This window comes from Trachypithecus francoisi, unplaced genomic scaffold, assembly GCF_009764315.1.
Source record: "Trachypithecus francoisi isolate TF-2019V2 unplaced genomic scaffold, Tfra_2.0 Contig01440, whole genome shotgun sequence".
Classification (NCBI taxonomy): domain Eukaryota; kingdom Metazoa; phylum Chordata; class Mammalia; order Primates; family Cercopithecidae; genus Trachypithecus; species Trachypithecus francoisi.
The window spans coordinates 14911941-14938345 of NW_022681431.1; the positions used below are offsets into that span (position 1 = coordinate 14911941).

Sequence of the window (26405 nt, forward strand, 5' to 3'; positions counted from 1 at the left end):
CAGGTGGGAAGGGTCCCTAGAGAAACTCCAGTCAGCCTGTGTGATGGGACGAGTGCACTGGGGTGGAGCCACAGAAGTTCCTGCTGTTTGCAGTGGGGAGGAGCCTGGGCCCTCCTTTTCCTGGCTGGTACCTGCGATTCAAACTGTAAGGTAGGAAGCACGTAGTGGCTTTGTGAAGGGTTCCTGTTGCCATTTTTTTCCCTTTTCACCCAATGAAACCCTGCCTTACTCACCCTTCAAATTGTCTGTGAGCCTAATCTTTCATGGCCATGAGACAAGGACCCTGTCTTTAGCTAACCTAAGGAAAAGTCCCACAACACTGAGTGCCCCATAATTCGGCTCAATTCAGACACTATCTACCTGGAGATAGCATCAGATAACACAGGTTAAGGGCTCAGTCCCACAAGACTGCCTCAGCTCCCCCACCCTGCCACCGCACTGCAGCTTCAGATGCCAGTAGCAAGTCCCGGGTTGTGGCCTGTGCTTCCGCCTGACTGGCTATACATCAGGGTTCCCATGACCCCTCTAAGGAGGTTTGATTAATCTGTTAGAGTGGCTCACAAAGCTCAGAGAAACACTTTTCTTTCTTTTGTCCTTTATTAAAAAGGATATTGTGAAGGATACAGATGAGCAGCCAAAGGGAAGAGATGCACAGGGTGAGGTCTGTGGGAAGGGGCGTGGAGCTTCATGCCTTCCCTTAAAGTGCCACCCTTTGAGAACCTCTGCAAGTTCAGCTCTGAACCCTGTTCTTTTGGGTTTTTATGGAGGCTTCTTTATGTAGGCATGACCAATTACAGTATTGGCCATGGGTGATCAACTCAACCTTCAGTCCCTTTCCTTCCCTGAGTTTTGGGGGTAGGGCTGAAAGTTCAGCCTTCTCATCATGCCTCAGTCTTTCTTTTTTTTTTTTTTTTGAGATGGAGTCTCGCTCTATCGCCCGGGCTGGAGTGCAGTGGCCGGATCTCAGCTCACTGCATTCTCCACCTCCCGGGTTTACGCCATTCTCCTGCCTCAGCCTCCCGAGTAGCTGGGACTACAGGCGCCCGCCACCTCGCCCGGCTAGTTTTTTGTATTTTTTAGTAGAGACGGGATTTCACGGTGTTAGCCAGGATGGTCTCGATCTCCTGACCTCGTGATCCGCCCGTCTCGGCCTCCCAAAGTGCTGGGATTACAGGCTTGAGCCACCGCGCCCGGCCACCTCAGTCTTTCTGATGACCAGCCCTCAACCTGAAGCTATCTAAGGGATCTAAGATATCTAAGCCACCAGGCATCTCATTGGCACACAAAAGGCACTTTTTTTTTTTTTTTTTGAGACAGGGTGTTGCTCTGTTGCCCAGGCTAAATTCATCCAGTGGTGCAATCATAGCTCATTGCATCCTCAATCTCCTGGGCTCAAGCAATCCTCTTGCCTCAGCCTCCCAAGTAGCTAAAACAACAGGTGCATACTACCATGCCCAGCTAATTTTTGTATTTTTTTGTACAGATGAAGTCTTGCCACATTGGCCAGGCTGGTCTCGAACTCCTGACCTCAAGCAGTCCTCACGCCTCAGCCTCCCAAAGTGTTTGGATTACAGGCATGAGCCACCATGCCTGGCCCCCAAAAAAATTCTTAACACCCCAGAAATTCCAAGGGTTTTAGAAGTTGTGTGCAGGGTCAGAGACCAAATATATATTTCTTATTATGTCATAATATCACTGATGCAGTTCAGGCTATGGTAACAAAGGCCAAAATGAAGTAACCCAAGCAACTTAAATTTCTTTCTCATGTAAAAGTTAAACTAGGTTCAGACTATGTCCAGGGTAAGCATGGTGGCTGGATGGCATTAGGTACCCAGATTCTTAACATCATAGACTGGATGGCTGCTCCAGGTTTCATTGTCAGGTGGAGGTGGAAAAGATAGAGTGGAAAATATCAGAGGATGTGCTCATTCCCTTGAAGGGCATGATTCTGGAGTTTTGTGCGTGGCTTCTACTCTTCAACCATTGCTGAGAACTTAATCACATGGTCGCACCTGGTCACACCTGCAAGGGAGACTGGGAAATGTAGTCTTCATTTTGGGCAGCCTGTGACCATCCGAAAGTCAGGGACTCCATTATTAAGGAAAGAAAAGAGAAGGTTCTCTTTAAATTGAGGGCATGATTTTGAGTTCCATTCAAGCCATACTCTCAACTTATTTTGGCCTCAACTGTGGCCCACTTGGTAAACATAGTGATGTCTGGTTAAATGAGAGGTAGACATCCCTTGGTGATGAAGTACTTTTTTTAGTACTTGTACCCATAAGTTTTTCTTTGTCCTTTTTTTCTTTTTTCAAATGGAATCTCACTCTGTCGCCCAGGCTGGAGTGCAGTGGCATGATTACAGCTCACTGTAACCTCCGCCTCCTGGGTTCCAGTGATTCTCCTGCCTCAGCCCCACCAAGGCGCTGGGACTCCTGGCATATGCCACTATGCCCAGCTAGTTTTTGTGTTTGTCCATTTTTTTGTTAGACTACTTATAACCATACCATTCTTTTAAAATAAAATGTATTCTACATAATAGTAAATTTACATGATGTAATTTAAATTCCATCATTTACAATGGAGAGATGTCAATTACGTAATATTGCAGCCCTGCCAATGATGGGTTTTGATTCAGTCCTGCTACCACTTGTGAGGCTGTGAATAATTTATTTACCTTCTCCAAGTTTCCTTTTCCTTTCCTCAACCGGGAATAGGACTAGCTACATCATAGATGGTTGTGAAGACAAGCTAGACGACAGATGAAAGTTCTTGGCACAGAGTGAACACTTGATAAATTATATGGCAGATATGTATGTACTATCTACCCATGAAGCTTACTTTAATTGCTATCATTTCTAAAAATTATAGCCATAGAATTTTTCATAGCATTTGTATACCTATCACTTAATTTGGGCTTCACAATACTCTGGGAAACGGGTAGAGCAGATAATACTTATTTTTCTATTTTTCTACATTAGGAAATATAAGCTCAGAAAGATGGATTCGCATGTCTGAAGTCACAACCTCTTCCCTCTTGCCTGGATCCTTCCTATGAGCATTGAAACCTGCTCTACTGCTACCATCCTGAATGACAAATCAGTCCTCTTTCAACCCACGAGCCCCCCAATACCCCCTGGTCTCAATTGTCCTTGGTAGCCAAGCTTTCCAGGACTCATCAGCATGTGCTGCCTCTGTGTCTTCACTTTCAGTTTACTTATCAGCCCACCCCACTTGACCTGTGGCTCTTTATTCATTTGCTCCTGGTAAGAGCTTGACTTGAAGTCCTCTGCTGTCTCTGACTCTTGCCTTAGACAAGCTTATCCATTCTCGTAGTTTCAAATATCATCCCAAAAGTTAATCACCAGCTTAACCACCTTTGTGATCTGCAGTTAGTGAAAAGATAAGAGAGAGAACCTGAACCGGGGTGGGTCAATAGGACAGGAAAGAAAATGAGGAATAGAAAAAATGTTTGTGGGGACTCCCAGGACTTAGAGATTGGAGACTGCATGGCTGCGGGGTAAGGTGGGAGAGGGAGAGTCAGAGGTGACTCCTCTTTTGTTGACATTCACGGGGAGGGCTGGAACAGGGCTTGTTTGAAGAGCAAGATGAATCGGGGTTATAGACCTGAGTTTGGGGTAAGAGTGGAACATCCAAATGGAAAAGTTCAGCAGCTGAAAGGACATTTGTTCAAAGGCCTTTTTCATTACAGTTTTCTCCTTCTGCTGATCCAGGTACACATCCTCCTGACACCCCCACAATTAGGGCCTCCCACATGGCACTTGGTCAGCCTGAGATACAGAAGTAGAAGGGAAATACTTTTCTTTTCTAACTGGGGTAGATCATTATTGCAACCTATGCCATATGGACAGCATCACAATGGATAGCGTTTTTTAGGAATTTCAATGGAATCTGAGGGCTCCTGAGGCATTTCCAATGGGTTTTTTAAAAGGCGATAACAGGCAGAAATGCATGACCCTGTCACCTGGGTTGCTTGTACATGACACTGGACAGAACCTAGGGAGACCTAATGGTGGAGTTGGTCACCCCAGAGAGTTACTCAATGTCTTTTTCATTTAAAAACCTATGGTTTTATGATTTTATGAGGTAGATTTGGGAGTTTTTTTGTAAAGTGCTGAAGAATTCAACCTCTGAAAACTCACCTTTCCCGGAATATGTTCCAGCAAGATAAGATTGTAGTTCGTCTATGTGGCCACACAGGGGCAGCACACACAAACTCACCTTTTCTTAAACAGGTCTTGATTGTCTTTGCTTTTAGTTCCCACTGCCACCTCCTAGTACAGACTCTCAACAGCTCACCCAGGTATCTAACTTTCGTGCCACTTGGCTTTCATCACTTCGTTTCCAAGGGCAAGAATACAGAAGGGACACCGACTGCCAGATGCCCTCTGACCATGTCCTTGCCATGTTGTCAGTTGCCTGCCACCTCATCCCCACATTCATTCCCTGCTAACTTCAGTTTCTCCCATCCCTGGCCAAGTTCTCCCACCTGGCCACCTTCTGACCTGCTGACCACTGTGTAGTCACCAAGATTACCTCCAGGACGCTGAGTGCTGGGAACGTGACAAATCTGTGAATAGCATGAATGGGAAGGGGTTGGGGGCTCCAGCTGTCAAGGCTGGCAGTGACCATCAATGGGTTGTGAGCGCTGTGCTGGGCAGGTGGGCCCCAGCGGCAGAGAGTCTGATCTTCATTGGACCCAGAGTGGCATCCAGCCAATAGCTATAGGTAGTCCACCAATTACACTTTGAGAAACATTGACTTCCTAGCTCCGTTAATTAATCTAAGTCTCCAACTTCTTTTCAGAAATGGGAAGGAGTCAATGCAATCTTGGAAACTGAGTGATTCCTCAGCACAACTCCAGGGGGCGCCATTCTCAGAAAGTACATTGTGAATAGCATCCTCTAGAATTGTGCAACAGAGCAGCCCTGGGAATCAGATTCCAATCCTGCACAGGACACAGAATAAAGAAGCTTGGGTCAGGGGCTCTGGAGAGGACATTGTAGGATGAGGGTGATGCTGAGTACCCTCCACCTTTTTGACCTGATGCCAAGTCCAGGTAACTTCCTCCTCCTACTCAAGAGCAAGTCTGGAGTTATTCTAGGGATAGGGAGGAAGTGTTGCTAAGTGCCCTTGAGTGCCTGCTCACATCTCACTGACCCGAGGGAAGAGGGGACCAGCCTCTGGGCAGCCAGGTGGACTGATGTGGAGACAGGGCCCTGGAAGGGGCTGTCCAGAATCTCTAACTATTCTTGTGCTGTCATCAGACCCTACTTGGTCACAGCTCAGGGACCTGGTCTTCGGTGTTCAGGGACCTAGACCAGTTCTGCCCAAATCCCTGGTGATATTTATGATTTTTCATGCCTGCAAAGGGACTGGGGCCACTTTAAGACATGGAGAGATTAGGACACAGGTGCTCAGAGTACCATGTAGGTAACATCTCCCATTGCGGGGGGGATTGGGGGAGAACCAGCCTGAGAAGTTGGTTTCCCCTGCCCGCCCTGCCCCCACCTCCCTACACACACCTTTTGGCCTCCAAAAGGCTGCAGGTGGAGTGGGCAGAGGATGGAGGGGTGTTAGGAATTGGGGAGTCAGCTGCTCACAAGGGGCACATAACATCTGAGGATCCATTTGCGGCTGGGGGGATGGCAGAAATCGCCCCCCAAGTCTGCCTGGCGCTCAGGGAATTGGTGGCAGCTTCTATTTCAGAGTTTATGGTAAGAGGCTGTAGCCGGCACACACAGACAACACACCCCACCCTTTAAGGAAGTGGGGAGGAGAGCAGCAGGGGTGTGGTTAACAACTCAGAGGAGGAGGGGGAATCTAACCTGTCAGCCCTTTTACTCAGCCACAGCCTCCGGAGCCGCTGCACACCTACCTGCCCGGCCGACTTACCTGTACCTGCCAACGTCCCGGCTCACCTGGCGAGGCCAGAGGGAGCAGTCACCGGAGTCCGCGCCTCCCTGGGTGAGTCCCTCCCGCGAGCCAGGGCTGAGCGCTGTGCCGGGCAGAAGTTGGAGGCTTGACCGAATGGCAGGGGTTGGGGACGACAATTCCGGGATCCTGGGCACCTGAGCTGGGAGTTCCCGGAAAAACAGCTAGACCCAGGAAATCGGAGCCGTGGGTGCTGTGCACACGCCCGGAGCTCGCCAGCCTTCCGCGGGGAAGAGGGGTTCTATTTTTGGAGTAAATTTGACACTATAGGGTATTTCTCCCTGTTTGTCCTCTCAACATATTCAGACAGGGGAGGCTGGGGGAGGCTAGGGGTGACAGTGTGAGGGCACAGGCAGGCTGCTGCCTCTAAAGGTCAGGTTAGGGAGCCACGGGGTTTCAGATCCTGCCTCAGACCTCTGCCTGCTCCCACCCCGCTCCCCGCTCCTCCTGGGCCCTTCTGCAGCCCCTGGGGTCATAGTCTCACCCCCAGCCCACCCCAACTCTCCTGCAGCCACTCCTTGCCCCTGAGAGGTCATCTTCTGAATCAAGCCCTGGCCGGAGGAAAGCTGGGGTGTTCTGGGGGGCAGGGGAGCTCGTGTGTGTGTGTGTGTGTGTATGTATGGGTGCGTGTAGTCAACACGGGCCACTCTGGTTCCTTGAGAAGCCGCCTCCTGAGTGCCACTCAAGGGTTAAGTTCGGAGCTGCCTCTGCCTGCTGTCAGGCTGAGCGTGGGCACCGCTTTGGGTGGGTGAGCGTGGAGCGGCATATGGGTGATGTTCTGCAAGCCCTGCCACCTGCCCTAAGCCTCGACCACATGACACCAGCATCTCCCTATACCCCAAACTGGGAGCAAAATCCAAGTCCGCTCATTTAAGGGGCCAGTGGGAGGACAAGAGCAGAAAGTTGTGCCTAGAGGTGGCTTTAGCCAAGAGGGACTCGGAAACTGCGCTGTAGCTGGGTCTGAGCCCGCTGGGACCGTGCACCTGGCGTGACCCGGTGGTGGGTGCTGGGAGGCCCCTCCACGTAGGATGCTCTCTGTTTACCCCAAGTGCTGTTACTGACGGCCCTGTCTTTCACAACCACTCTGGGGGAGGGGGAGGAGGACACGGATGAAAAAGTGACTAAAGACAGAAGGGAGGAAGGAAGTAGTCACACTGGAGAGCCCCGGCATTGGCAGGACAGTCTGCAGTCATTCATTCAGGAGGTACTCACTGGCTTCCTGCCTGCGGCCCGGTGCAGGTGCAAGGTGTGGGGACAAGGTGAGTGTGGCATGGCCTCTGCTCACCGGGGCAGTGTGGGATAGGGGGTGGTTGAGGGAGGGCTGCCAGGGGAAGTACAGGGTACTATCCAACCGTGCACTAGAGGGCTGTGGGGGGAGCCAATCAGCAATGGCCAGGTGGGCTTCCTGGCAGAAGTGACTCCAAGTTGAGAGCTGAAGGATGACTAGGAATTAGCCAGGCAAGAGAAGAGGGGGAAGAACAGCAAGTGCAGAGACCAGAGGCTAAAAGCAGCAGGAGGCTGGAAGCAGCGGGAGGCATCCAGGAAAATGAAAGTAACTGGGCTTGTTGGGAGCCTAGAGCATGCAGGGGCGAGGGGAAGCTGCAGGGGTGAGTGGAGACCGCTCTACAAGGCTTTGGAAGGCCTGCCAGGCTGCCATGGCAACTTCTGTTGGAGCAACACTTGGGACCTGGAGCCAGGCAGGAGACTTCCCAGCAGAAAGGGGTTGCCAGATTTAGCCAATAAAAGCACGGGACACTCAGATTTGAATTTCAGATAAGCACTCAATGTTTTTTTTTTTTTCAATACAAATATGTCTCATGAACTATGTGGAACATACTTATACTCAAACATTATTCACTGTTTCTCTGAAATTCACATGTAACTGGGTGTCCTGTATTTGGCAACCCTACTCTAGGAGAAGCTGAGGTTGGCGCAATGCTGGGAAGTAAGGGCTGGAAACTGCCCAGGCAGTCTGAGAACAGTCTCAGGTTTATCTTGTAACCATTCCTCCTGGATTTTATTTTTGAGCTCATTCACTGATTGACCCTATTATTTAAAAGACAAAAAAGTCAATTCCTTGGTCAGTTTACTCATCTATACAGGTGAAAGGAGTATGGTACCTCAGAAAGGAACAGCATTAAATCCAGACAGATCCGGGTTCAAATCCGTGTAGACTGGTGAGCTTCTCTGACCTTCAGAATCCTCTTTTCTGAAACGAGGGCAGGAATATATGTGCAGGTGGCTGGGAGGATCCCTGATAATGTATGTAAATTGCCTAGTGAGTACTAAAGGAAACACGGTGCATATTGAATTTTGCAACACCTTCACGGGGTGAGCAAAACAACAGCCACAGAGTGCTTGGGTTCATTTACTTCCACAAGTGAGCGCTTGGAGGTCTCAGGCGAAATACAGGGTAGGGTTTCTGTGTCCAGTGAGAACACCTGGGGTTAGCCCTTGGGTTGGGGGCAGAGTCTACATTATGTTTTTAGCTTTGCTACTCCCTTCCCATAGGACCTGCTTCAAGGGGTGGAGATATAACGCTCTTCTTGAGGGATGGTGGGTGGGCAGAGAGTGACTCAAAGTAGAATTAACTGAAGGGAAATGTGAATGAATTAAAGTAGAGAATCCACATAAAATATTCAGTGCAGACAAATGGGCCGTGAAATTTGGCTGTCATGAGTCCCGGTTTTAGGATGAGTTCCTTATTAGAAAAGTAGTGCTAAGAGATAGAGGAAGTGAGGGTGCCTTGTGAACTGGATTTTGACTTTAGTGGGAGCATTTGTAGCAACAAATTAGGGTCCTCCTAAAAGGGAACCTAGAGGAAGTTAAGAATTCGTTAAGAGAAAGAGGAAATGGAAAGTATGTTTCCCTTGCGGGAACGGCCAGATTAAAAATGGTCCTTCTTTCCAGTGGCTAAATCTCCCCATCCCCCTGTGATCAACATTTTGTCCCCAGGCCCTTGGATTGTTTGCCCAGGTGGTGTTGAGAGAGACCCTATGGCCTGAGATGGATAGAGGTGTTCCACTGATAAAACATTCAAATGAGCCTGCACTTGGACTTGTGTCTTGAATATTTGCCAGACCAAGGTTATGATCAGTCCTGCATAAAAAGACACGCGTCATTCCCTAAATATGGTTATAGAGCCCATGCAGATTCTCAGGGAAACAGCATTCCACATTGAGTGAACCTTGATTGATGTGAGTGCAGTTTGGGGACCAAGCAGGTCTTTCAGAAGACATAGCCCTTCTCATAACGCTAGCCAAGATGGACCTAATTCATTCTAGACTAGGCAGTGTCCAACTTAGAGAAGATCTTCAAGGAAGGAACCCTTGTGTGCAACCTTTTTTTTTTTTTTTTTTGAGATGGAGTCTCACTCTCTTGCCCAGGCTGGAGCACAGTGGCACGATCTCAGCTCACTGCAACCTCCGCCTCTTGGGTTCAAGTGATTCTCCTGCCTCAGCCTCCCGAGTAGCTGGGACTACAGGCATGCACCACCACGTCCCGCTAATTTTTGTATTTTTAGTAGAGACAGGGTTTCACCGTGTTGGCCAGGAGAGTCTCGATCTCTTGACCTCGTGATCCGCCCGCCTCAACCTCCCAAAGTGCTGGGATTACAGGCGTGAGCCACTCCGTCTGGCTGTATGCAACCTTTCTAGCATCATGCATCCTTCAGAGACACAAACTCCCACCTGTGTCAGCCTGTCTTCCCATTGCAGCTCTGGCCATGTTTCATCGTGCAGAGGACCCTGGAGAAAGTCCAAGTCCCTTAGCACTTAGCTCTGCATAGTGGTGACAGTAGCTCCATGTGGCCCAAATACTGCTAGGACAAAGGAAACTGATGGTGAGGCTAGGGAGGGGAGGGAGGCTACGCTGGGGCTACCCTGCATGGTAGGTCACTCAGTCTCTAGTTTCCCCCGCCTGGGACCCGTATGTCTCAGGACCACGTGACTCTGGCTCCCAGGTAGATGGCCACATCAGGGGATGGAGTAGAGGTGCAGAGCTGCGACGTGCCTGGGGCTGAAAGTGTGGTGATGAAGATAAGTTTTGCTGGCTTGAGGATGAAGAGTTTCTTGTAGAGTACAGGTCAGTTCCAGGGTCAAGGAGAAAGAGCAGGGATAGTGGTGACTCTGCAACACTGATATGCCTTATCTGTCCAAGCAGTCAGATGTTCAAGAGCTCAGGCTCAGAGTCAGTCTGCCTGGGTTCCAGCCCAGGTCTGGGACTCTGTGAGTGGCCTTAGGTAGGTGAGTTAGCCCTAGCTTCCTATCTGCAAGATGAAGACAATAACAGGGCTTTGGGTGAGGGTGGCATGAGATAGTGTACATTAGAGAGATATTCAAAATACAGCTACTAAAGCCTGAGTACAAATCAAACAGAACAGACGCTGCCGTTACCCTGAGCAGCCTCAGAGAGGCCCCCTTCCATGCCAGGCTTACCCTGTCAGTGCATCTTGGGGAGTCTGGGGATAGAAGAAACAGGCCTTTGAGGGGCTGTAGCATGGACATTTCCAACGAGGATGGACTATTTTGATATTTCAGCAACCCAGATGCACCCGCTTAATAATAGCGTCTTATGCACCCACTTAATAATAATAGAGTTGAAGTACAATAAAACATTCAGTCCCATAATTAGGCAGATGATGCACATCCAATAAGTGTGAGTTGTCCGGTGTCTTTAAACGTGTGGCCATATCTGAGCTGGTGGGTCAGCGCCATTTATTTTTCCAGAGGTTATAGGCCCTCTTCTGCGAGGCATCAGGCAGCTTCCCCTGAGCACTGTCTCACAAGCATACATCAGGTATTCAATGATGTTTATTTCTGCCTAGCCCCACTCTCAGTTCACTGTGTTTGGGGAACAGCCAGCCCTAATTAACTCTTTAGACAGCAAAGAGACTGTCTGCGAATGCCCATCCAGCACTGAAGTCCAGATGGTCATTTAAAGTGTTCAGAGAGCTGACAGGCAGGAGAAAATGGTGGCTTCACTTTCTAGGCCTCCTAATACTGTGTACAAAGCTGGGAGCTGTGCGAGGGGGTGGCAGAGGGGGAGGGGACAGCTTTTTGAGTCACTCTGCTGTTTCTCAAGGAATAATTATTACTCATAGTGACAGTTTATTAAGAGAGCAGACTTGAGGCTGCATGTTCTAATGCACTTTTCACCTAGATGCAATGGGCAGGTTGGTGTGAATGTGGAGTTTAATTTTCAGGAGACCCTCCAGGTAGGCAATAGGCGGGCTGCAGGACTGGACACTGCTCTGAGTTTCGTGGTCTTCGTGGACTCTTACCTTTTCCCAGTGCTCAGGTGGTTGCTGCTTTTATGAGGCAGCCAGTCAGTGTGGCTAGAACCAAGATCAGCCATGGCCAATACCTGCGGGAGGCCAGCCTTCCCGTTTCCTAGGTTGGCTCTGTTCACTAACATCTTCCCCCTCTCCAGTTCTCTCTCTTCCTTTTATGTTCTGAAATCCACCCACACAGAATCTGGCAAGATCACTCACTAGAGACAGGGGGCTCAAAGAATCCACCTCGCCTAGGGTTTAGAGCTCGGTACCGGGTTTAATTCGCATCCCCTGCATTTGTCTTCCTTTAAATTCAGCCAATTCTCCCAATAATTGTGGGGGCAGACCCCCCTTTTAATGCCCTTTCTTTCTTCAGGGCCTTGCACCTGATTCTGTGAGAACCTGCCCCCCACAAGCCATAGCAGTCCCACTGGTGTATATGGGAGTGATTGACGGGGGTGGTCTACTGGGAATTCTGACCTGAGTTTGGGTTTTGCTTTTCTGGGGGTTCCCCTCTCACCTGGGACAGAACGGCCCCTGTGGTGGTTCTGGCCACTTGGAGCATCATCATTTTCTGCTTTCTTTCTTCTTTCTTTCTTTCTTTTTTTTTTTTTTTTTTTTTGAGATGAAGTCTCACTTGGGCGCAGAGGCATGAGCCAAGACTACAGGCACATGCCACCACACCTGGCTTATTTTCTTTCTACAACCTCCACCTCCCGGGTTCAAGAGATTCTCCTGCCTCAGCCTCCCGAGTAGCTGAGATTACAGGCACCCACCACCATCCCTGGCTAGTTCTTTTATTTTTAGTAGAAACGGGGTTTCACCATATTGGCCAGGCTGGTCTCAAACTCCTGACCTCAGGTGATCCACTCCCCTCAGCCTCTCAAAGTGCTAGGATTACTGGCATGAGCCACCACACCCAGCCCATTTTCTGATTTCTCAATTAATGTACTATGTCCATCCCACTGCTCTGGGAACCTCAAGTGCTTTTCTGTGTTCTCTGGGAGCATTTGCAGTCAAAACCCAACCCCTCTCACCCAGCTTGGGTGTACACAGTCCCCGCCCCCAGGTGCCGCCCCAGGTAGGTTGTGAGAGATCTGATGCTGCTGCACTTTGCACCTCTGCGGAGGCTCTCAGCAGCATCCGATCACATCTCCTCTGCTACTTAGGCAGATGTTTGGCACTGGCAGACAGCAGTGCCAACCAAGACAGCTGCAAGTGACTCACAGCAAGCTTGAATCCCAGCCCCCAGCTCATGACAGGCAGAAGCTCAGGCAGTTTTTCAGCCTGGGCAAGAGGCAAGAGAGAGGGCACGAGGCGTGGGCTTTGGTGTAGATCCTCTCACCTGTTCACTGGGGAACATTGGCTAAATCTCTTTCCTCTTCAAGCCTCCCTGTTCTCATTTGAAGATGAAGAATTAGTACTGCCTCCCTAGTAGGGTCATGGAGAGAAATACTTGACTGTGTGAAAATCCCCCATGAAACATCACAGGCATTGTCCCAGGAAAAGTAATGAATTCGGGATCAGAACGTGTTGGGTTTGACTCTCGACTCTGTCACTCTCTGCCTGTCTGACATCGCCAAGTGATAGAACCTCTCTGAGCCTTACTTTGCTCATTTGTAATTTGTTCCAGGCACTTGCTGAATGTTTCTCCCCATCACCCCCTTTACTCTCAAGGTATAGTTTTTCTTCCCCCAATTTTTAAAATCTCATTTTGAGACAGAATCTCACTCTGTTGCTCAGGCTGGAGTACAGTGGTGCAATCACGCCTCACTGCAATCTTGACCTCTCAGACTCAAGCAATCCTCCAGCCTCAGCCTCTTGAGTTGAGCTGGGACCACAGGCACACACCACTGCACCTGGCTAATTTTTAAAATTTTTATAGAGACGACGTCTTGCTATGTTGCCCAGGCTGGTGTTGAACACCTGGGCTCAAGCAGTTCTGCTTCGGCCTCCCAGAGTGTTGGGATTACAGGCATGAACCACCACTTTTTCCCCAAAATTTGAGGAATTATATCTGTCCTCACAAAGTTTATAGTATGGTAGGGGAGGCAATACATGAAGATAAAGAACTGTATGGTATTTATTTAACTCTAAGTTATTTAAAGGTAAATAATGTTGTGCCATAAAAGAGGCACAAAGTGCTATGAGATTGCAGGATAGAGATTCCTTCTGGCTATGGACTCTGGGAGTGCTTCCTGGAGGAGACGGCATTTGGCAAAACTCTGAAATGATAGACAGGATACACTGTGGGAACTTGAGATGGTGGCTGTAGTCAAAGAAGAGTATAAATAACAGCAGAGAGATGGAGAGGTGTGGTTTGAGTGACTCATTTTGGGTGGAGTCAAGAGTGGCAAAAGGTAATCAGAGATGGGAGTGGAAAGGAAGATAAGGCTTGGACAGGGAGGCCAAGGTGTTTGAGAGTTATTCTGGAAGTCCCAGGCAGCTGTGGGGCTTTCTTCTGAAGGCAGTAGGGAGCTGTTGACCACACTGACTTGGATGGAGGTGCCAGGCTCAGATTCTGGATTGTAGAGTGAGGGTCAGATTCTGGATTGTAGGATGAGAGTGAAGAGAGCCCAAACTCCCAGGGGGGGCAGATAAGAGAGTGTTGTAATGGTTCAGGCCTCACACATCTGAATAACTTGCATAACTCAGATGCTTTGTGGTCCTGTGGAGCATCCAGGCAGCCCCTGGAGGCTTCTTTCTCTGAGTTGAAATTGGTTCTTTGACGAATTTGAGAGATACAGGACTTACGAGAACATCCGTGAGGAACCCACCATTCTTCTTCACCTCTGTCTTCCATATTCTTGATTCTCAGCCCTGCCGCTTCCCCCTGGGCCTCCCCTCTGCTAGGAGTGTGTTAAATGCCAGCCTGTCCCAACCTCTGTCTGGCAGCCCCTTGAAGTATCAAGTCAGGAATATGCACTTAGATCCACAGGCTCCTTCTCCGTCATGTCTCCAGCGACCACCCAGATGTGATGATTCCCAGGACCCTCCCTCCCTCCCTCCCTTAGGCCTCGCTTCTAAGAGTCTGTAAGATATTCCCACTTGAGGAGCTTGTTTTCTTAAATGCTGTATCTCAGAAATTAAACTCCTCCTTTTCTCACGCCAAACCATCTCTTCCTCCTGGCTTCTCTCCTCTTCATGGGGTTGTTCCTCTCCCACACGCTCAGGTCAGAAACTTTCCATTGCCTCCCCTTTTTCCACACCTCCGCTTTTCTCTGCTCGTATCTTGCCCATCACTCAATCCTGCAGATTCTTTCTTCATGCCTTTCATTCCTTCTTTCCCGTTTCTGTGGCCCCTACTCCGATCCAAATCATATTACCTAATATTGCTTCATATTTTTACCCAAGAGCCTCGTCCTATCTCTGGTTCCTTTGGAAACTCCCCAATGCCCCCAGGCAAGTCCAGCCCCCTTAAATTTACCATTCAGTGCTTCCTGTAATCCAACCTTGATCTGCTCTTCTAACTGAACTTTCCCCATACATTCCAAATGAAGCCCCAGCCAGCCTGGTGTGCTCCCCAGTCTCTGGCAAGCCTCTGCTCAAGTCCTGTGTCCTGTTTGGAATGCCAGCCCCATGCACTTCACCAGTCCTACTTACTCCTTTAAGGCTCAGTTGGTGACCCACCCTTTTGGAGGACATCTGAGCTCCCCATGGCAACTTCTGGGCTTCTTTGCATCCTGGGATCTCCCAGAATCTGTTTCTCAACCTGATGCTACATTCCTCCAGAGCAGGGAGATGCCTTTTATTTTGCTCTTCTTCCTTATACCCTCAAATTCCAAGGATAGAAAATTGCATTTCCCTGGGCCTGTGAAAAGGGATCCCTCCTCCCTGTACACTCACGCCTGGCTCACAGGGAGTGAGCCAGACAGCGCTTCCTCATTCCCCACAGTGGGTGTCGCAACAGCCAGTTGCAACTAGAATAGGGGCCACATCCCAAGCCTCTTGAATTCTTGCCCTGTGGTTAGCATGCCCTTTTTGCCTGTCCTGAAGGTGGAGATTTCCTACAGCCCAGAGAGAGGGAGTCAGCAATATAGGGCAGGAATTCCATCATTTCTTTACTAAACCACTCCTAACTCTCTCTAATCTCTGCGAGTCTTACCTTTCCCTTGTCTCTCCTCCTCCTGCTGTTGAGTATAACTAGGTAGGCCAGGCTGAATGAGAGGAGAAAGAAGGGGAGGAGGAAAGAAGTTAGGCATCCTTGGCAGAGGGTACAATGCTCCGGGAAAATGGGAAAGATTTACAAGGCACAGATTGACAGTTTTTAGTAACTTGGACTTTGACCTCCAGTGTACACAGACATAGCACCTGCCATGGCTGCTGGACTCTGAGCTTTCTGGCCCTGGGAAGCTCAAGATTTGCAAACACTTGGTCGACAATCACCTCATTTATCTGCATTATCACCAGTGTAGCCTCTGAGCCCTCTCCCCCTCTTTACTTGACCCTGTATAGAAAAATGCTTTCTGGGCCAAGCGTGGTGGCTCACGCCTGTAATCCCAGTGCTTTGGGAGGCCGAGGTGGGCAGATCACTTGAGGTTGGGAGTTTGAGACCAGCCTGACCAACATGGAGAAACCCTGTCTCTACTAAAAATACAAAATGAGCCAGGCGTGGTGGCGCATGCCTGTAATCCCAGCTACCCGGGAAGTTGAGGCAGGAGAATCGCTTGAACCTGGAAGGCAGAGGTTGCAGTGAGCCAAGATCATGCCATTGCACTCCAGCCTGGCTGGGCAAAACAGCAAAACACTGTCTCAAAAAAAAAAAGAAAAGAAAAGAAAAATGCTTTCTGCACCCAACACTGAACACCCAGCCCCAGCCTGTGTTCATGCCCTCGGGGACCCCGGAAGAGGGCACAGGAACTGCCTTGAGCCTAGGAGCCCTGGGCTAGTCACTGCCTCCTTCATATCCCACCACACGCTATGGGGTGAGTCCCCTGGGTAAGCCTGTTCAAGCCTCCTGTTTTTTTATTTGTATGTGCAATCAGGGGGTGTCAGACTTTTTAGCAAGTGGAAAGCTTTCTTCAAAGCAGATCTTAGGTAAGTGCCCGATATAAACCAGGGAGGAAAAATATTCCTGTCCAGGGTTGGAGTGAGAAGGCGAGGTACCTACCAGGCCCTTGAATCCCTTCCATGGATCTCCTGGGGTGCAGGTCATCTGGAATTCTTTCTGGGTCTCAGGCTCTTGAGGTGCTCATTGTGTATGTGTCATGGGAGCTGGAGAATGGCTGTAGGTGCAAATGGATTTGGATAAGAACAATCTCAAAAAAGTCGGAAGTCCAGCCTGGGGCATGGCAGGTTTATGTATGTGTGAGTGGCAGGAGGGGCTGTAGACTTGAACTCCCTGAAAGAGGTGTAATTCTCACTATGGAGCAAATGCGTATGTTTATGAAAGAAAGTTCATTGCTATCATCTGACTCTCCAAGGCACCTGTGACCCCAAAAGATTAAGAACATCTCTTGTAAGATATTATCATCCATTCTACAAACCTTTCATAAAAATGACCTCAAACTTGAGCTCCTTTTTAATTCAGACAAACTAGGCCATCAGCCCTGTTGAGGAAAGAACCATATCTGTATGGAGAGTCACTGTTACATCCCAAGGATACAGCCTGGTGCCTGACACACAACTGGCATTGGGTACATACAATGTGTGCCTGACATAAGGCAGCTCTGTTCGCCCAGTAAGGAGGGCTGCTAAAAAAAAAAATTAAAAAGCTGATTTTCATATGTAAACTTTGTAGGATAATGTTGAAAAATTATTTTAGCGATATATTTTCAATCACACGCTAATAACATAATACATTAACTTAAATACTGCTTTTCCCCAGCTCTCCCAGTTTAGGAAACATTGTTAACTGTTCACTCCCATCTCTGACATCATTGTCCTCCTTGTCACCAGAACGCTTTTTGCATCAGCTCTTCCTGTTCTGCATTCATCATAGTCCCTATGGTCTAAAGAGAGTTGGCTGTTTCATATTGACGCAAAAGGAGTTTATTTACCTTTCTTTCTTTCTTTATTTTTCATTTTTGAGATGGAGTCTTACTCTGTCACCCAGGCTGGAGTGCAGTGGCACAATCTCAGCTTGCTGCATCCTCTGCCTCCTGGATTCAAGTGATTCTCCTGCCTCAGCCCAGCTCCCCCTCCCCTAGTTTATTTTTTAATAACTGCTAATTGATTTTTATTGATGAGTAATATTTTTTGAGATACAATTCACATACCACAAAATTCACCTTTTTAAAACGTGCAGTTCAACAGTTTTTAGTGCATTCACAGAGCTGTGCAACCATCACTGCTTTTTTTTTTCTTTTTTAAGACAGTCTTGTTCTGTTGCCCAGGCTGAAGTGAATGGCATGATATCAGCTCACTGCAATCTCTCCCTCCTGGTTCAAGTGATTCTCTGCTATAGAACATTCTCCTGCCTCAGCCTCCCAAGTAGCTGGGATTACAGGTACCTGCCATCATGCCCGGCTAGTTTTTGTATTTTTTAGTAGAGACAGGGTTTCACCATGTTGGCCAGGCTGGTCTTGAACTCCTAGTTCAAGTGATCCACCCACGTTGGGCTCCTAAAGTGCTGAGATTACAGGCGTGAGCCACCGCGCTTGGCCCTCTGTCACTGCTATCTAATTGCAGAACATTCTCTTCACTCCAAAAAGAAACCCCTGTACCATCAACAGTCACACCCTGTTCTCCACTCCCCCGTACCCTGGCAAGACTATCTACTTTCTATTTTTATGGATCTGCCTTTTCTGGTCATTCCATATAAATGGAATCATACAACACTGTGGCCTTTCGTGACTGGCTGCTTTCACTTAGCACAGTGTTTTGAAACTTCATCCATATTGTAACATCTATTAGACTTCGTTTCATTTTGATTGATATTTATTGATGAGTAATATTTTGTTGTATGGATATGCTATATTTTGTTTATCTCCTCATTAGTTAATAAGCATTTGGGTTGTTTCCACTTTTTGACCATTGTAAATAATGCTGCTATACGCATTTACATACAAGTTTTTTTGTGGACATATGTTTTCATGTCTCTGAGCTATAAACTTAAGAGTGGAGTTGCTGGGTCCTCTGATAACTCTGTTTAACATTTTGAGGAACTGCTGAGTGGTTTTTCACAGCAGCTGCCTCATTTTTTATTCCCATCAGCAGTACTTGTTGGTTCTAACACCTCCATGTTCTTGCCAACACTTGTTGTTGTCTGTAATTTTGGTGTTAGCCATTCCAGTGGGAATTAAGTAGTATCTTACTATGGTTTTTGGTTGCATTTCTCTGATAATTAATGATGGTGAACATCTTTTTATATTCTTATTGGCCATTTGTATGTCTTCTTGGGAAAATTGTCTGTTCAAATCCTTTATAAAGTATTTATTTTTTATGTCAACAGTATAACGACTCACTACACTGCTTTTTAGACAATGATCTTTTAAAGGTTTGTTTACAATATTTAGCACTTGAAATTTTGAGGTTATGCCCTCAAGAAAAATTGCTGAGGGAGCTAAGCTATGAGGATGCAAAGGCATAAGAATTATACAATGAACTTTGGGGAATCAAGGGGAAGCGTGGGAGGGGGGTGAGGGAAAAAAGACAAATCGGATACAGTATATACTGCTCCAGTGGCATAAGTCCATAAAATCTCAGAAATCACCACTAAAGAACTTATTTATGTGACCAAACACCACCTGTTCCCCAAAAACCTATGGAAAGAAAGAAAAAAATTTTAAAAAGAAAAATTGCTGAATCTATATTATAGTATGGTGGTGTTTTTTTTTTTTTTTCATAAAAACCAATTCTTTTAAGTAACCTTCGTAAGCATCCCAAACTAGCCTTGACTAGAGTGCTAATACTTTTCCCAAACAGTATATTGTTGTTCAAAATAAGATAATTGAGAAAGCAACCCATAATATGAAAGATTCTGTAAGGGCTTGGATGTAAACTTTCTCTTTTCCGGCAGATAATCTGGGAAGGTAGAGAGCTTTACCTCCTATTCAAGCAAACGTGATATTTAAAAATAAGTAGGTGGATGGATGGACAGTGGACTCATGAATGAATGAACAAAAGAAGAAATGCAAGCAAGCAAACCAATCAAGCAACCAGACCAATCTTTCCCTCTTTGTTTAGGATTTTCTAATCCCCACTTAGTAAATCAGCCTTGGTCTTTAATTTACATTTTATGGAACCATATATAAAATTGTGTAAAAAACAAGTTTGCAGTTACAGATTGGAAACAAGATACTATTTTCTGTCGCCTGGAATATCTTTATCGTCTTCCTTTAAAATGGGAAGGGACTAAGGCTGCGCAGGATCCTGGAGGCAGTCGAGAAACTCAGACATCAAGTGATGTGATTGTAGACCGTGGTCCAGAGTTGTAAGTCACCAGAGTGGGACCTGAGGGCACGTGACCTGATAACAAGCATTTTCTTGGGTGGGCCCCCCAGCTCTTCATTGCTGTTTCCATCAGCACAAAGGCTTCTGGGTTGCTGGTGTTCTGTGTGGTGGCTCTGGAGGTCTCTCCTTCTACCTTCTCTGGGGTGAAACAGTCTGATCCATCTCAGAAGCCACACACACCACGATTCGCCACCAACTGCAGAGAGTCACAGCCCCCTCCCCATCCTTTACATCCTTTCTTAAGAAAATGTGTGAGTTGGCAAATGGTACTCTAGAGTTTGGGGTAAGAGAGAGAAAGAGGAAGAATATTGGGCAAGAAGATAAGAAAGGAAGCTGTGGCCTGACATGGGCACGGAGACATGGGCAAAAGCTTGAGAGATGACCTTTAAAGGCTCAGACCCTGGAAAGGGAAGAAGTTGGGACAATGGAAAGACCAGCAGGGTGGTAACATAGCGGGCAGGCTCCGGCGTAGTTGACTCTGGAGTGTATGTGGTTGGAGTTGGGGATCAGGGGAGCAGGGACGGTACACAGCAGTGTGGACATATATGGCCTGGACTCCTTTCCTTTACTGATGCTGGTTGGCAGGTTCAGAATTAGGAGTTCAGGTCACTGTCTGTCAGAGAAGCATCCAGATCCCTTCCATAGAATTTTAGTCCATTCCTGGGCAGGATCCCAGTGTTCCCAGTGACAGCGACACCTAGTCCTTTCTTCTGTGCCTGTTGGTCAGGATGGAGTCTCACCTGTCCTAGCAGGTGGCTGTTTTCCTTTCAGCTTTAAACATCTGCAAGGAACAAGTCTATGTGCTTCCTTGAAGCCATGTTTCCTATTTTTGAGAATGTAGAATTGGTGGCTTTGACATGGTGAATCTAAAGCCCAGCTCCACATCACTTAGCACCTGCTATGGGGCAGGAACCATGCAAGGCATTAGTGGTTTCGGAGGTGAACAAGGAGTGTTATTCTCAAGATGAAAAGTAATGCAGGCAGCCACAGTGAGACCAGATGTTCTGCATGACAGTGGAACAGATGCCATGGAGGCAGGAAGGCCAGAGCTACCAACTTGACCAAGGGGAGGCCCAAAAGACTTCATAGTTAGGTGGTGCTGGGAAGGGTTTTGAAGAATAGATAGGAGTGTGCCAGACAGAAAAGGGGTGGTGAGGTGAGGTGCTTTACAGGTTGAGAGCACAGCATATGCAAAGATAAGAAGGCACTGAATAAATGGAGCCTGTTTGGGAAGCTGGGAACATCTGAGGGTGGCTGGGTCTAGCAGGAACACAGTGGAGATAAGGCGGGAATGCTATAGAGACCATTGATCCTGGTGGCTTAGCGCTGGACATCATTCTCCAGTGACAGGAAGCAATAGGATAGATAGGATAGGATAGACAGTTGCAGGAATTTTTATGCAGGGAAGAGAGGCAGATTTTTGTTTAAAGAGGACTTTGGCTCCAGACTGCAGGAGCTCTTGCACCAAGCATGGAGAAGCCTTGGCTGGGCATGGGCAGACAGGCATGTCTGGGGAGTGGCCAGGGCTGCAGGCAGGGCTGAGCTGGTGCAGCAAGCGGGAGGTGCCAGCCCTCTAGGGGCATGGCCCGGGCTGCTGACTGCTGCTCAGACATTGAAGCTGCCACACTGGCCGCTGGCCAGCAGGGCTGGTGAAGGAAGAACCCACTTCCTGCCTCTTGCTGCTGTTTGCGTATGTGCAGTGGGGAAGGGAGCAGACAGAACAGACAGGGCTTGGCCAGGTGGGTAAGAGCCAGCCAGCTGTCAGCAAGAGGTGCAGAGGGAGAGACAGATGAAGGGGATACCTACCTGGAGAGCAAGGGGATGGCCTGGCAGCTATTTTTGCCCCAACAGTTGGGCTCAGCTATTCCATCAGGATGACGGCACACAGAGGATGTTCAGCACTAGAAGGCACTGTGGTGGAGGGAAGGGCATCCTCACGTTCTACCTCCCCCAGTGGCCCTCCTCCCAGAGCTCTTGGCTGTACCATCCGTTTATGCCTGGCACATGTTTTCTTGAGATAAAATTATTTTTTCACAAGTACATGCGTTGCTAAATGGGATGAAGGAAAGACGGGCCCCCGTCTTGTGCCCCTTTGTCTCCCAATCATAATCTAGCAAATGTCAGGATATGGAGCTCACATTCTGGAAACATTTGTTCAGATGTGGAGAATTTTAGGGGAAAGATTCGAGGAAAAAGTGCTTGTTTGGGGATGATCTCTGATACCTGTGGAAATGAGGGGCATCAGAGAGATTCAGACAAGAACAAGACCCACAAAAGCTCATCTACTCCCAAAAGAGCTGAGTGAGTGGAGGACTCTCTGGCCCCAGCATGTGGCCACCTCAGTGGAGAATGTTCCAAGGAGAGGTGTGTGTCATGACCAAGGCGGACAGTCCTTGGACTCACTGCAGTCCTTCAGCACAGCGTGGAGTCAGTGGCATCAGAATCACTTGCGGTGCTATGGGGTTTTTTTGTGTGTTTTTTGTTTGTTTGTTTTTCACAGGGTCTTGTTCTGTTGTCCAGCCTCCAGTACAATGGTGCAGTCATACCTCAATGCAGCTTCTACCTCCCAGGCTCAAGCAATCCCCTCCACCTCAGCCTCCCTAGTAGCTAGGACTACAGGCACCCACCATCACACTCAGCTAATTTTTTTGTAGAGATAGTCTTGCTCTGTTGCCCAGGTCTTGAACCCCTGGGGTCAAGTGATCCTCCTGTCTTAGCCTCCCAAAGTGCTGGGATTACACAGGTATGATCCACCCCACCTGGCTGCACGGCTTTTAAACTGGGCTCCAACTCCATAGTTTCTGCCACAGTGCATCTGGGGAGAGCAAGAATTGTACTTACCAACAGGATTGCAAGTGATGTGGACACTGCTGGCCTGGGGACCCCACTTTGAGAACCACTGCAGTGGAGGTTCCCCCACAGGGACGTACCCTCAGGCACCTTTGCAATTCTGTTCCTTAAGGGTGTGTATCGGAACCCCCTACCCCACAGGTGAGATTTTAAGACACTTCTGTGCCTATCTGCTGTTGTGCCCAGGCAGTCATTTCTTATCCTCTTTGGTTTGCTTTACTTTGTTCTTTCCCCCGCCCCCCACCCCTTGAGACAGGGTCTCACTCTGTTGCCCATACTGGAGTGCGGCAGTGTCATTATAGCTCACTGCAGTGTCAGCCTCCCGGCTTAAATGATCCTCCCACCTCAGCCTCCTGAGAAGCCACTGAGCCCAGCCTGCTTTGTTCTTAATGCTTCAAAAATAGTTTTGGTGCCCACCCTGGTTGAAACGACGACTATGTTTCCTTTCCTGCCCACGGCGCCCTGATGACTTGGTTGGCTTCCCCAGTGTTTTGTCTTCGTTCCCAGTGTTCTCAAAGGCAAGACTGCCTCTCCCAGGCTTTCTAAATTCCCACCTCTCAGATTCCTTCAAACCGTCCCCCTGTGCCACCTCTGCTGTGCCCTTCTCCCAGCGCCCCAGGTTCATCCCATCGGTGCTTCTCTGATCTCACACTCTTCTTCCTGACTCAGTTAGGACTTTCCTTCTGCCTTATTTTATCTTTCATTGGACGTTTGCCTTCCCCACTTAGACTATAGTCCTGAGGATGGAGTCCTGGCACCTGTGTCCCCCCTCAGTGGGTCACATAGAAGACGTGTTCCATCCATGTCTGCTGAATTGCAGTGGGAAGGGCCTGAAAAACAAGAGACCTGTTTACATTGGCCCTTGCTGGCCACCAGCTCTCGAAACGCACCTACCAAGGCCTGGGTAACAGAGAAGAGGAGGCGTTTGTGAAGCCACCCCTGAGCTGATGTGGCTGAGTGCCAGGGTCCGATGTGCTCATCAGCCTTGAAAACAATTTGATTACTAATCAGCATCGCTCAGGGAACTACCACCCCCAGAGCTGCATTAAGAATGTTTTCCTCAGGCAAAAAAATGTGCGGACTTTGACATCCAAGTCAGCCTCAGGAATTTCATTTTATGATTGATCCTTCTTTGTTTGTTTGTTTGTTTGTTTGTTTGTTTTTTGCTTGTTCTTGTACCTCTTCCAGATCCACCTTCTTCTTCTGGACCTCTCAGCTGACATACAGCCAAGCCCTCCCGTTGCTCCCTTCCCCTCTCAAGTCACTTCCAAACATGGTTCCTCTCCCTCAAGCCTGGCTCAAGGTCTTGCTCTTTTACTTTGTTGTGAAAATCACAAATGACTTTGAAATGAAGCCACTGGTGTTTTCCAGGCACATGGAGTCCCCTGACCTGGGGACCCCATGTAGTTCCCAAAGCCCTGGAGTGTTCCAGATACCTGTCTAGGAACGACTGCCCTTTGTTGCTTTTTTACACCTGTCTAATGACCCGTCACCCTGGAGGGGATGCCCAGCTCACGTCACCCTGGAGGGGATGCCCAGCTCACAGAATGCACATTCAGCCAGTCTCAGCCCAGTGCCACAGAGGTGCTCTTGACAACCCCATTCAACCTTTACCTTATTCATTCACTGTTACCATGTCGCCTGCCTTCCGTCCTTTCTCCTTTCAAAAAATTTTTTTCGCCAGACGTGGTGGCTCACGCCTGTAATCCCAGCACTTTGGGAGCTGAGGCGGGTGGATCACGAAGTCAGGAGATTGAGAGCATCCTGACTAACATGGTGAAACTCCGTCTCTACTAAAAATACAAAAAATTAGCGAGGCGTGGTGGTGGCGCCTGTAGTCCCAGCTGCTTGGGAGGCTGAGGCAGGAGAATGGCGTGAACCCAGGAGGTGGAGCTTGCAGTGAGCCGAGATTGCGCCACTGCACTCCAGCCTGGGTGACAGAGCGAGACTCCGTCTCAAAACAATAAATAAACAAAAAATAAAAAAATTTTTTTCGTCAGTGCTGTAACTAGAGGAAAATGCACTAAGTTTGGAGAAAGGACTCCTAGACTCAGTTTCTGCCCGTATTTTACTCTTCAGGGAAATGGCACACACCTCAGCCCATGTATTTGTGCGCCCTCTCCCACTTCTCTCTCCCCAAGACCTACCCTCCCCAGCATGAGGTTGGAACTGATATTATTGCTCTTTTAAATTTGGAGCAATATGTCTCCCTGTGGAGAAGGACAAACATCCGGTTTGCACACAATTTACGCTCTGTCAGCAAGGCAGGTCCCAAGGGTTAGGAGCGAGGGCTTCTCAAGGTGTGGCCCCTCTACTTCCCAGCCACATGACCTCAGCACCTTCTGACCCCTCCCATCCTCAGCTTTCCTGCATGTTGAAGGGTGACAACCCCGGTGTTTTCCTTAAGGGATGTTGCAAAGGTTAAAAGGGGATCATACACGTACCTATATAAAGCACTTAGCATTCATTGGTGTGCTGCAGGTAATAAGTATTCAATCCATGTCACTGTTACTTGTATCGATGGCGTATATTACTAGAAGACAGAAATATAGATAACTAAGGTCACCCAGGGCCCCACCCCTCATCCATTCTATGGAACTTGGCAAAAACTTCAGCCCCTCAGCCCAGGGTTCCCTTGGTATGTCTAAAGGTCTGTCCAGGTGTAAACTCACTTCCTCATGCTTCTGCCACCTCTGTACTGTTGCATCTTGTTTAGCCACGTCACTCCAGGACACATAACTCAGCCCCTTCACCAATGACCCCAAGAAGTCTCAGACCATACAGAACACTTACGATTTTTCCTGGAGGAAGGAAGGAGGGAGGAAGAGTATTAGGGAAAGAGGCCGGGTGCAGTGGCTCATACCTGTAATCCTAGCACTTTGGGAGGCCAAGACAGGCGGATCACTTAAGGTCAGGAGTTCAAGGCCAGTATGGCAAAAGCTCGTCTCTACTAAAGATATAAAAATTAGCCAGCCATGATGGTGGGCACCTGTAATCCCAGTTACTCGGAAGGCTGAGGCAGGAGAATCACTTGAACCCAGGAACTGGATGTTGCGCTAAGCCAAGATGGCGCCACTGCACTGCAGCCTGGGAGACAGTGAGACTCTGTCTCAAAAAGTGTTATGGAGAGGATCAGATCATGGGATATTCCCATTCCACTACTACTTTGGCCACCTCTTTGCTTTTATTTCTCCCTCTTTTCCCACAGCAATGAACGAATGATACCACCCCAGCTTCCTCGGGCCTCATCTTCTAACTGCGATGACTTAGCAGGTGCGTGTTTCTAAATGGTTTTCTTCTTAGGAGGACTTCTGCTACCATCTCCTCTTCATCTTTTATATGTGTTTAAACACATGCCACATCCTTGGGGCAGAGCTGCCCATGTTGACATCTGGGCCACAGTGAGGACCTGCCTGTCCCTGGGGAATGGTGGGGCTGCTCTGAGTGAGGGGCTTAGTGGCCTGGAGAACAGCCTGTATTGGAGAATCCCCGATTCCCCTGCAAAGGCAAGCTGAGCCAGGAGTGGGGTGTGGATGATTCTGACTGTGAATGAATTCTGGGAAGTATTTGCTTTCCCCAGCCTGCAGATGTGACATTTTGATGATAGGACCCAGCAACCTATTTGTGCGGAACTTTTATGCTGACTTTCTGATCAAAGGAGGAAATGAGAGGCAGGCAACTTCTATGACATATGGGTGATTCCAGGCATGGAAAACACATAAAACCTATGACATTAATGGGAAGGCAACTCAGGTAAAAATGTGTATACAAGCCCCAGATCCAGCAGCCGCATGGAGACCAGGACCTCGTGATCCTGGAGGCCACAGTGAGAGGCTGGGGCCATGGTAAGGAACTTAGAGGAGCAGGAGATGCTCACACCACTGGCTACAAAGTGACTGAGCTGGTCTGAGACACCAGACCACAGGTGTCTAAACTC

The 26405-nt window shown here is 48.4% G+C and overlaps 1 protein-coding gene across 3 annotated transcripts in view; it reads left to right on the top strand.

Annotated features, from left to right (window-relative positions):
- Positions 1-5786: 5786 nt before the first annotated feature.
- The window catches only part of PTK2B (protein tyrosine kinase 2 beta), a 134761-nt gene continuing 114142 nt past the window's right edge, over positions 5787-26405 (top strand). For 2 of the 3 annotated variants that reach the window (XM_033229295.1, XM_033229311.1), the window contains exon 1: positions 5787-5985. The gene's annotated coding sequence lies outside the window, so the exon portion shown is untranslated. Of the gene's footprint in view, positions 5986-7069; positions 7212-26405 lie in introns of those variants that run through there. The other variant, XM_033229309.1, reaches the window with a different exon arrangement.